Genomic DNA, 13,407 nt, shown 5'->3' on the forward strand with positions numbered 1-13,407 from the left:
TACACACCAGCCGTATACACATCCTACATATAACAGTCACCTCATGCACACCAGCCGTATACACATCTTACATATAACAGTCACCTCATACACACCAGCCGTATACACATCCTACATATAACAGTCACCTCATACACACCAGCCGTATACACATTCTACATATAGTCACCTCATACACACCAGCCGTATACACATCCTACATATAACAGTCACCTCATATACACCAGCTGTATACACATCCTACATATAACAGTCACCTCATACACACCAGCCGTATACACATCCTACATATAACAGTCACCTCATACACACCAGCCGTATGCACATCCTACATATAACAGTCACCTCATACACACCCGCCGTATACACATCCTTCATATAACAGTCACCTCATACACACCAGCCGTATACACATCCTTCATATAACAGTCACCTCATACACACAAGCCGTATGCACATCCTACATATAACAGTCACCTCATACACACCCGCCGTATACACATCCTACATATAACAGTCACCTCATACACACCAGCCGTATGCACATCCTACATATAACAGTCACCTCATACACACCAGCCGTATACACATCCTACATATACCAGTCACCTCATACACACCAGCCGTATACACATCCTACATATACCAGTCACCTCATACACACCAGCCGTATACACAGCCTACATTACATATACCAGTCACCTCAAACACACCCGCCGTATACACAGCCTACATATACCAGTCACCTCATACTTGCCAGCCGTATACACATCCTACATATACCAGTCACCTCATACACACCAGCCGTATGCACAGCCTATATATACCAGTCACCTCAAACACCAGCCATATACAAATCCCACATATAACAGTCACCTCATACACACCAGCCATATACACATCCTACTTATAACAGTCACCTCATACACACCAGCCTTATGCACATCTCACATATAACAGTCACCTAATGCACAACAGCCGTATACACATCCTACATATACCAGTCACCTCATACACACCAGCCGTATACACATCCTACATATAGTCACCTCATACACACCAGCCATATACACATCCTACATTTACCAGTCATCTCATACACACCAGCCGTATACACAGCCTATATATACCAGTCACCTCATACACACCAGCCGTATACACATCCTACATATACCAGTCACCTCATACACACCAGCCGTATACACAGCCTACATTACATATACCAGTCACCTCAAACACACCCGCCGTATACACAGCCTACATATACCAGTCACCTCATACTTGCCAGCCGTATACACATCCTACATATACCAGTCACCTCATACACACCAGCCGTATACACAGCCTATATATACCAGTCACCTCATACACACCAGCCATATACAAATCCCACATATAACAGTCACCTCATACACACCAGCCGTATACACATCCTACATATAACAGTCACCTCATACACACCAGCCGTATGCACATCCTACATATAACAGTCACCTCATACACACCAGCCGTATACACATCCTACATATAACAGTCACCTCATACACAACAGCCGTATACACATCCTACATATAACAGTCACCTCATACACACCAGCCGTATGCACATCCTACATATAACAGTCACCTCATACACACCAGCCGTATACACATCCTACATATAACAGTCACCTCATACACACCAGCCGTATACACATCCTACATATAACAGTCACCTCATGCACACCAGCCGTATACACATCTTACATATAACAGTCACCTCATACACACCAGCCGTATACACATCCTACATATAACAGTCACCTCATACACACCAGCCGTATACACATTCTACATATAGTCACCTCATACACACCAGCCGTATACACATCCTACATATAACAGTCACCTCATATACACCAGCTGTATACACATCCTACATATAACAGTCACCTCATACACACCAGCCGTATACACATCCTACATATAACAGTCACCTCATACACACCAGCCGTATGCACATCCTACATATAACAGTCACCTCATACACACCCGCCGTATACACATCCTTCATATAACAGTCACCTCATACACACCAGCCGTATACACATCCTTCATATAACAGTCACCTCATACACACAAGCCGTATGCACATCCTACATATAACAGTCACCTCATACACACCCGCCGTATACACATCCTACATATAACAGTCACCTCATACACACCAGCCGTATGCACATCCTACATATAACAGTCACCTCATACACACCAGCCGTATACACATCCTTCATATAACAGTCACCTCATACACACCAGCTGTATACACATCCTACATATAACAGTCACCTCATACACACCAGCTGTATACACATCCTACATATAACAGTCACCTCATACACACCAGCCGTATACACATCCTACATATACCAGTCACCTCATACACACCAGCCGTATACACATCCTACATATAACAGTCACCTCATACACACCAGCTGTATACACATCCTACATATAACAGTCACCTCATACACACCAGCCGTATGCACATCCTACATATAACAGTCACCTCATACACACCAGCCGTATACACATCCTACATATAACAGTCACCTCATACACACCAGCCGTATACACATCCTACATATAACAGTCACCTCATGCACACCAGCCGTATACACATCTTACATATAACAGTCACCTCATACACACCAGCCGTATACACATCCTACATATAACAGTCACCTCATACACACCAGCCGTATACACATTCTACATATAGTCACCTCATACACACCAGCCGTATACACATCCTACATATAACAGTCACCTCATATACACCAGCTGTATACACATCCTACATATAACAGTCACCTCATACACACCAGCCGTATACACATCCTACATATAACAGTCACCTCATACACACCAGCCGTATGCACATCCTACATATAACAGTCACCTCATACACACCCGCCGTATACACATCCTTCATATAACAGTCACCTCATACACACCAGCCGTATACACATCCTTCATATAACAGTCACCTCATACACACAAGCCGTATGCACATCCTACATATAACAGTCACCTCATACACACCCGCCGTATACACATCCTACATATAACAGTCACCTCATACACACCAGCCGTATGCACATCCTACATATAACAGTCACCTCATACACACCAGCCGTATGCACATCCTACATATAACAGTCACCTCATACACACCAGCCGTATACACATCCTACATATAACAGTCACCTCATACACACCAGCCGTATACACATCCTACATATAACAGTCACCTCATGCACACCAGCCGTATACACATCTTACATATAACAGTCACCTCATACACACCAGCCGTATACACATCCTACATATAACAGTCACCTCATACACACCAGCCGTATACACATTCTACATATAGTCACCTCATACACACCAGCCGTATACACATCCTACATATAACAGTCACCTCATATACACCAGCTGTATACACATCCTACATATAACAGTCACCTCATACACACCAGCCGTATACACATCCTACATATAACAGTCACCTCATACACACCAGCCGTATGCACATCCTACATATAACAGTCACCTCATACACACCCGCCGTATACACATCCTTCATATAACAGTCACCTCATACACACCAGCCGTATACACATCCTTCATATAACAGTCACCTCATACACACAAGCCGTATGCACATCCTACATATAACAGTCACCTCATACACACCCGCCGTATACACATCCTACATATAACAGTCACCTCATACACACCAGCCGTATGCACATCCTACATATAACAGTCACCTCATACACACCAGCCGTATACACATCCTTCATATAACAGTCACCTCATACACACCAGCTGTATGCACAGCCTATATATACCAGTCACCTCAAACACCAGCCATATACAAATCCCACATATAACAGTCACCTCATACACACCAGCCATATACACATCCTACTTATAACAGTCACCTCATACACACCAGCCTTATGCACATCTCACATATAACAGTCACCTAATGCACAACAGCCGTATACACATCCTACATATACCAGTCACCTCATACACACCAGCCGTATACACATCCTACATATAGTCACCTCATACACACCAGCCATATACACATCCTACATTTACCAGTCATCTCATACACACCAGCCGTATACACAGCCTATATATACCAGTCACCTCATACACACCAGCCGTATACACATCCTACATACAGTGGGGCAAAAAAGTATTTAGTCAGTCAGCAATAGTGCAAGTTCCACCACTTAAAAAGATGAGAGGCGTCTGTAATTTACATCATAGATAGACCTCAACTATGAGAGACAAACTGAGAAAAAAAAATCCAGAAAATCACATTGTCTGTTTTTTTAACATTTTTTTTGCATATTATGGTGGAAAATAAGTATTTGGTCAGAAACAAACAATCAAGATTTCTGGCTCTCACAGACCTGTAACTTCTTCTTTAAGAGTCTCCTCTTTCCTCCACTCATTACCTGTAGTAATGGCACCTGTTTAAACTTGTTATCAGTATAAAAAGACACCTGTGCACACCCTCAAACAGTCTGACTCCAAACTCCACTATGGTGAAGACCAAAGAGCTGTCAAAGGACACCAGAAACAAAATTGTAGCCCTGCACCAGGTTGGGAAGACTGAATCTGCAATAGCCAACCAGCTTGGAGTGAAGAAATCAACAGTGGGAGCAATAATTAGAAAATGGAAGACATACAAGACCACTGATAATCTCCCTCGATCTGGGGCTCCACGCAAAATCCCACCCCGTGGGGTCAGAATGATCACAAGAACGGTGAGCAAAAATCCCAGAACCACGCGGGGGCACCTAGTGAATGAACTGCAGAGAGCTGGGACCAATGTAACAAGGCCTACCATAAGTAACACACTACGCCACCATGGACTCAGATCCTGCAGTGCCAGACGTGTCCCACTGCTTAAGCCAGTACATGTCCGGGCCAGTCTGAAGTTTGCTAGAGAGCATTTGGATGATCCAGAGGAGTTTTGGAAGAATGTCCTATGGTCTGATGAAACCAAACTGGAACTGTTTGGTAGAAACACAACTTGTCGTGTTTGGAGGAAAAAGAATACTGAGTTGCATCCATCAAACACCATACCTACTGTAAAGCATGGTGGTGGAAACATCATGCTTTGGGGCTGTTTCTCTGCAAAGGGGCCAGGACGACTGATCCGGGTACATGAAAGAATGAATGGGGCCATGTATCGTGAGATTTTGAGTGCAAACCTCCTTCCATCAGCAAGGGCATTGAAGATGAAACGTGGCTGGGTCTTTCAACATGACAATGATCCAAAGCACACCGCCAGGGCAACGAAGGAGTGGCTTCGTAAGAAGCATTTCAAGGTCCTGGAGTGGCCTAGCCAGTCTCCAGATCTCAACCCTATAGAAAACCTTTGGAGGGAGTTGAAAGTCTGTGTTGCCAAGCAAAAAGCCAAAAACATCACTGCTCTAGAGGAGATCTGCATGGAGGAATGGGCCAACATACCAACAACAGTGTGTGGCAACCTTGTGAAGACTTACAGAAAACGTTTGACCTCTGTCATTGCCAACAAAGGATATATTACAAAATATTGAGATGAAATTTTGTTTCTGACCAAATACTTATTTTCCACCATAATATGCAAATAAAATGTTAAAAAAACAGACAATGTGATTTTCTGGATTTTTTTTTTCTCAGTTTGTCTCCCATAGTTGAGGTCTACCTATGATGTAAATTACAGACGCCTCTCATCTTTTTAAGTGGTGGAACTTGCACTATTGCTGACTGACTAAATACTTTTTTGCCCCACTGTATACCAGTCACCTCATACACACCAGCCGTATACACAGCCTACATTACATATACCAGTCACCTCAAACACACCCGCCGTATACACAGCCTACATATACCAGTCACCTCATACTTGCCAGCCGTATACACATCCTACATATACCAGTCACCTCATACACACCAGCCGTATACACAGCCTATATATACCAGTCACCTCATACACACCAGCCATATACAAATCCCACATATAACAGTCACCTCATACACACCAGCCGTATACACATCCTACATATAACAGTCACCTCATACACACCAGCCGTATGCACATCCTACATATAACAGTCACCTCATACACACCAGCCGTATACACATCCTACATATAACAGTCACCTCATACACAACAGCCGTATACACATCCTACATATAACAGTCACCTCATACACACCAGCCGTATGCACATCCTACATATAACAGTCACCTCATACACACCAGCCGTATACACATCCTACATATAACAGTCACCTCATACACACCAGCCGTATACACATCCTACATATAACAGTCACCTCATGCACACCAGCCGTATACACATCTTACATATAACAGTCACCTCATACACACCAGCCGTATACACATCCTACATATAACAGTCACCTCATACACACCAGCCGTATACACATTCTACATATAGTCACCTCATACACACCAGCCGTATACACATCCTACATATAACAGTCACCTCATATACACCAGCTGTATACACATCCTACATATAACAGTCACCTCATACACACCAGCCGTATACACATCCTACATATAACAGTCACCTCATACACACCAGCCGTATGCACATCCTACATATAACAGTCACCTCATACACACCCGCCGTATACACATCCTTCATATAACAGTCACCTCATACACACCAGCCGTATACACATCCTTCATATAACAGTCACCTCATACACACAAGCCGTATGCACATCCTACATATAACAGTCACCTCATACACACCCGCCGTATACACATCCTACATATAACAGTCACCTCATACACACCAGCCGTATGCACATCCTACATATAACAGTCACCTCATACACACCAGCCGTATACACATCCTTCATATAACAGTCACCTCATACACACCAGCTGTATACACATCCTACATATAACAGTCACCTCATACACACCAGCTGTATACACATCCTACATATAACAGTCACCTCATACACACCAGCCGTATACACATCCTACATATACCAGTCACCTCATACACACCAGCCGTATACACATCCTACATATAACAGTCACCTCATACACACCAGCTGTATACACATCCTACATATAACAGTCACCTCATACACACCAGCCGTATGCACATCCTACATATAACAGTCACCTCATACACACCAGCCGTATACACATCCTACATATAACAGTCACCTCATACACACCAGCCGTATACACATCCTACATATAACAGTCACCTCATGCACACCAGCCGTATACACATCTTACATATAACAGTCACCTCATACACACCAGCCGTATACACATCCTACATATAACAGTCACCTCATACACACCAGCCGTATACACATTCTACATATAGTCACCTCATACACACCAGCCGTATACACATCCTACATATAACAGTCACCTCATATACACCAGCTGTATACACATCCTACATATAACAGTCACCTCATACACACCAGCCGTATACACATCCTACATATAACAGTCACCTCATACACACCAGCCGTATGCACATCCTACATATAACAGTCACCTCATACACACCCGCCGTATACACATCCTTCATATAACAGTCACCTCATACACACCAGCCGTATACACATCCTTCATATAACAGTCACCTCATACACACAAGCCGTATGCACATCCTACATATAACAGTCACCTCATACACACCCGCCGTATACACATCCTACATATAACAGTCACCTCATACACACCAGCCGTATACACATCCTACATATAACAGTCACCTCATACACACCAGCCGTATGCACATCCTACATATAACAGTCACCTCATACACACCAGCCGTATGCACATCCTACATATAACAGTCACCTCATACACACCAGCCGTATACACATCCTACATATAACAGTCACCTCATACACACCAGCCGTATACACATCCTACATATAACAGTCACCTCATGCACACCAGCCGTATACACATCTTACATATAACAGTCACCTCATACACACCAGCCGTATACACATCCTACATATAACAGTCACCTCATACACACCAGCCGTATACACATTCTACATATAGTCACCTCATACACACCAGCCGTATACACATCCTACATATAACAGTCACCTCATATACACCAGCTGTATACACATCCTACATATAACAGTCACCTCATACACACCAGCCGTATACACATCCTACATATAACAGTCACCTCATACACACCAGCCGTATGCACATCCTACATATAACAGTCACCTCATACACACCCGCCGTATACACATCCTTCATATAACAGTCACCTCATACACACCAGCCGTATACACATCCTTCATATAACAGTCACCTCATACACACAAGCCGTATGCACATCCTACATATAACAGTCACCTCATACACACCCGCCGTATACACATCCTACATATAACAGTCACCTCATACACACCAGCCGTATGCACATCCTACATATAACAGTCACCTCATACACACCAGCCGTATACACATCCTTCATATAACAGTCACCTCATACACACCAGCTGTATACACATCCTACATATAACAGTCACCTCATACACACCAGCTGTATACACATCCTACATATAACAGTCACCTCATACACACCAGCCGTATACACATCCTACATATACCAGTCACCTCATACACACCAGCCGTATACACATCCTACATATAACAGTCACCTCATACACACCAGCTGTATACACATCCTACATATAACAGTCACCTCATACACACCAGCCATGTACACATCCTACATATAACGTCATCTCATACACACCAGCCATGTACACATCCTACATATAACGTCATCTCATGCACACCAGCCGTATGCACATCCTACATATAATAGCAGGGCCAGACTGGGACAAAAAAGCAGCTCTGCCACAGAAATCCCACCAGCCCACATACCATAGCACGTCCCACACCAGATCAGTGGATTTTTATTTACTAAGTGTGACAAACATGCAAAAGAATAGGAAATCAGGAAGGGGCAAACACTTTTTAACACAACTGTACCTGTCCAATAAAATAGAAAGATACAGGGATTAAACCTTTTTTTTCTTCAAATGTAATTGCAAAGAGAGAGCTTGTTGGTAATTCATGCTGCCTGTGGTTAGAGCAGTATAAATCAACTTACGGTATAGTTATTCTGTAAATGATGTGGAATTACAAAGAAGCTGAGCGATATTAGTCCTACAATATTTGTCTGCAGGACCCTCTCCGTTGTATGTATGTGGAGCGCCCCCAGACGCAGGGCCGCGGGTGACTCGGTACCGGTCCTCTGCTGGCTCAGTTCTGGGGACCTCACGGTGGCTGGACCCGGTCCGTGACCCTGCTAAGGGACGTCCAATGAAAGGTGATATGAGTCTGTCAAGGTGTAGTGACGCCACCTGTGGTATTCGGTCAGGGTGACCGACGCTGCGTAGGGTCCACTGGGGTGATGTGATGGCAGCTAGATGGTATACCTTCCCACAGGTGAAGTATGTCCCCAGGGCTTCCCAGTATGATGGATAGTGATGGTGTGGGGTGCAGACAATAACGAGGACACAGGGTTGCAGTCTCTTTACCTCTTTACTGAAGACTTCAGGATCCGCAATCCAGAGTACAGTCAACAGGGCTGTCTGAGACCGGCCAGTCCGAAGGCACATCCAGAGTCCTCTTTGCAGGTGGAAATCAGTGCCTACCATTAGCGCTTGTGTGTTGTAGTGCTTCCCTGCTGAGCATTCGGGATAGTCCTCTCAACTTCTATTCTCGTTTCTTTCTAGTTCGTTCCGGTTCTTTCTAGTTCTCCGTCCCCCAGGTATGTTATGGTTAGGACGCACCCATTTGATGGGTAGACTCGGAGTTCTTCCGGGACCCTAGAGACGCCCCTCTCCACGCGTTGCCCCCTATGTCTGCTTAGGGGATGTAAGGTAGACAGCCAACCTATAATTAACTGTCCTGCGGAGTTTGAAGTAAGGCATAGAGTCAGTTACTTCCTCGGTGTTCCGGCCACCGGCTACGCGCCTCAGTAGGAAGTTGCCGTTCTCGGGGCGCGACTTCTACTGGCTCTCCTATGTGCTTGATCTCGTTTCTCACTGTTCCATAATATCCTTCGCTTCGTGTCTCTTTCTTAGGATACCGCCGCAAGGTAGTGCAGGCGCAGTTCCGTAACGTTCTGTTCTGGTCGCTAGGTACCTGCCAGGTTTCCACGCCTGACAGGGAACCCCTGGAATCTTCTCCCTGCAACACCCCCTGCCACGGGATGTTGCCTGAATCCAACCCAGTCAGCTTCTGACTAACTTCCTATCCAACTTCTAGATTTACCAGTGTGAGGAGTGGCCCAATAAATAAAGCCTTTTTCTCCCCCTAGTGGCCGGAGTGTGATGTGTAATGTGTGCTGGTGATACTTGGTCAGAAGAACTCCTTTAGTGCCATCAGACGTACCATCACTCCCCTTAGTGGCAGAGCGACGTTACTGCAATGACCAGATCTCTGGGGCGCTGCACTCCCCCCCGGTTAAATCCAGCACTCCTGGACTGGGAAGAAGAACAACAATACATGTTAGCAAAAGACATACAAAATTTTGGAATACTTGAACAAGTAATTAGAACAATGCTTCCCTTTATGGGAGGTGAGGACACTTGAACGTTACAAACAAAACAAGGTTAAATATTTTAAATAACATTCTGACTATAAATAACTTCTAAGTACAGGAAAAATCAGCCGCACTCAAATGGTTGAAAGATCAGCAAACTGTGTAGTTTCTTTATTAACACAAACAATAAACATCACCAGGTGCTTTTTTAGGAGGTAAATGGGTGGCGGACTATTCAATTCGGGTAACGTTTCGACCCCAGCGGGTCTTTATCAAAACCTCACTGTAAAACAGATACAAACATATAAGTGAACTGTACATATATACATGTAATATATTAAAAAGAACCGAAAAAAAGGGAAAACAAGAAAAATAATAACAAACACAACAATAACATCAGGTCCAAAATTCATAATGGTACTAATTGACAGCTGTAACAACAGTACTCTGTCCCATACAATTACAAGAACATGCTGTGGAGACCCTATCGTAGGGTAACTTCTGGTACCCTTCCGGGTATTCTACTAAGTGCAACTTCTGAACAATAATTTAACTTCTCCTTTAAGGGCGTATACACTGAACCCACTAAAGGCTTACTATACAGTACTATAAGACAAACTCAACTTTTTCTTTTCTTTCTAACTTCACCAATGCAGGACCGACTAGCTCCTTGGCTGGGCCTTCTGTCATTGTCGCAACCAGCTATCGTTCTACGGTTCTCAGGAGGACTCTCTCTCTAACCCCTACGGGTTCACTTTCAACTTTTCCTATCCTCAATCTCTAGTAACATTATCAACAGTTTCTAAATCTCAACATTATTGCAATTCTAACTTTCCAAAGGCAACATTTTACTTTAGTGCAACATGTGAACATTCCCTTTAAGAGGGAACCAAGTCTCTTTGAGGTAGTGCAGAGTCTCTCTGTCTGCAAGTCCGTTTGAAAGCAAGACTTTCTTTGCTGTATTCAAAGCAGTCTCTTCACAAAGCCTTCTTTCTGTGTAAAACCAGTAGAGAGCGCCTTAAATAAGGTGCGAACTATATACAAAGACAGTTTTTGAATCACTCTCTGTCCATGATCCAGCAGTCTTTCAAACAGTGATAAACAAACAAACCAAAAACAAGAGGGATCCCTGGTAAACAAAGGGATCCCTAAGAGTTAACCCTGGGCGGGTTTTAGCAGCAGCAACAAGAAGAACAAACAGTTAAGTAACTATGTACAAATTCAGGTCTTCGAGGTTTATTTCTGTGAAGGCTGTGGCCTTACCTCGCAGACCACCCCTCTCGGTCGGGAACAGGTGTATCCCACAGTTACACGAGGGGCCTGGTCAGTCTGGCGGTTGGTAGCGGAGGCCTCTCCCTCTGGAGTTTCAGCTGCAACCTGAAGGACTGCACACCGCTGGACGCCCCTGGCCATCCAGCCGGTCCCCCTCTGCCATCGGGTGTGGGTCACGGCATCCCCAGTCTTCAGGTCACGGTCCTCATCAACCACTCCATAGCAGGGCTCCACCTCGCTCCGGGTGACATGGACCTGCAGGGGCTCTCCGATCTCCTGAATGACTCCCCTCTCTTCCTTGGGGTTGAAGAGGACCACTACCCCCCCAGTGCGATGGTGGGACCCTCACCTCCTCTGTGAGGTCAATCATGGTCACAGGTCGTAGTTGCTTCCTCCATGCCGCCACCAGGCGCCACTGATGTTCCGTCACTGGCAGGATCCTCAGGTCTGGCTCCTTCGGTGCGCGATCCCCTGGCCGGGTTCGGGGGTCTGCCGCGGTCGGAGCGGGTAAAGGAGGGGACACAGGCGAAAGACCGATCTCCGTCGGGTGGCCCAACTGGGAACTCACACTAGCGCGGGCCTCTCTGCAACGTGCCAGCCTCCGGGCCTTGGCTGCGGCCACCCAGCCATCAGGCATCATCCGCCTGCCGGGTGCCTCTCTAGGCGGCTCCGCAGTGGTCAACCCCTGCAGCGTCGGTGGTTCCGGGGCTGGTATGGGTGCTGTAGCCCCGCACTGGGCCGGGATGTCGCCATGCGGGGTCCTGGAAGTCACCATCTTTGTCCCCTCCTCTGGATCTTCTTCCCGGGCTCTTTTTCGGGGGCGGCTCCGTCCCCACTGTCCCCACCCTCCATAAAGGATGAGAAGGCGGACCTCAGCGGCTGACGGGCACGCCCTCAGAATGCAGCAATACTTAGACTGAGTGGCCATTGCTTTTCGCGCTCTTAGTTCTCTCACGCCCACAACTCCACGCCCCTCTTCTTCTCCTGCGCTCCTCATGGCGCTATAATGGCAGCGGTTTTGGCGGGAATCTTGCGGCAATCAGCAATACACAGTCCTTGCAATAAATCACGGTTCAAGCACAATTCAATCACAGTTCCAAGGCACACATGACCTGTTTCTCAGGCTTAAGTAGATCCTGTTCGTGACGCCAAATTGGAGCGCCCCCAGATGCAGGGCCGCGGGTGACTTGGTACCGGTCCTCTGCTGGCTCAGTTCTGCGGATGTCACGGTGGCTGGACCCGGTCCGTGACCCTTCTAAGGGACGTCCAATGAAAGGCGATACGAGTCTGTCAAGGTTTAGTGACACCACCTGTGGTATTCGGTCAGGGTGACCGACGCTGCTTAGGGTCCACTGGGGTGATGTGATGGCAGCTAGATGGTATACCTTCCCACAGGTGAAGTATGTCCCCAGGGCTTCCCAGTATGATGGATAGTGATGGTGTGGGGTGCAGACAATAACGAGGACACAGGGTTGC

The sequence above is a fragment of the Ranitomeya imitator genome, chromosome 1 (assembly GCF_032444005.1).
Source record: "Ranitomeya imitator isolate aRanImi1 chromosome 1, aRanImi1.pri, whole genome shotgun sequence".
Lineage (NCBI taxonomy): Eukaryota > Metazoa > Chordata > Amphibia > Anura > Dendrobatidae > Ranitomeya > Ranitomeya imitator.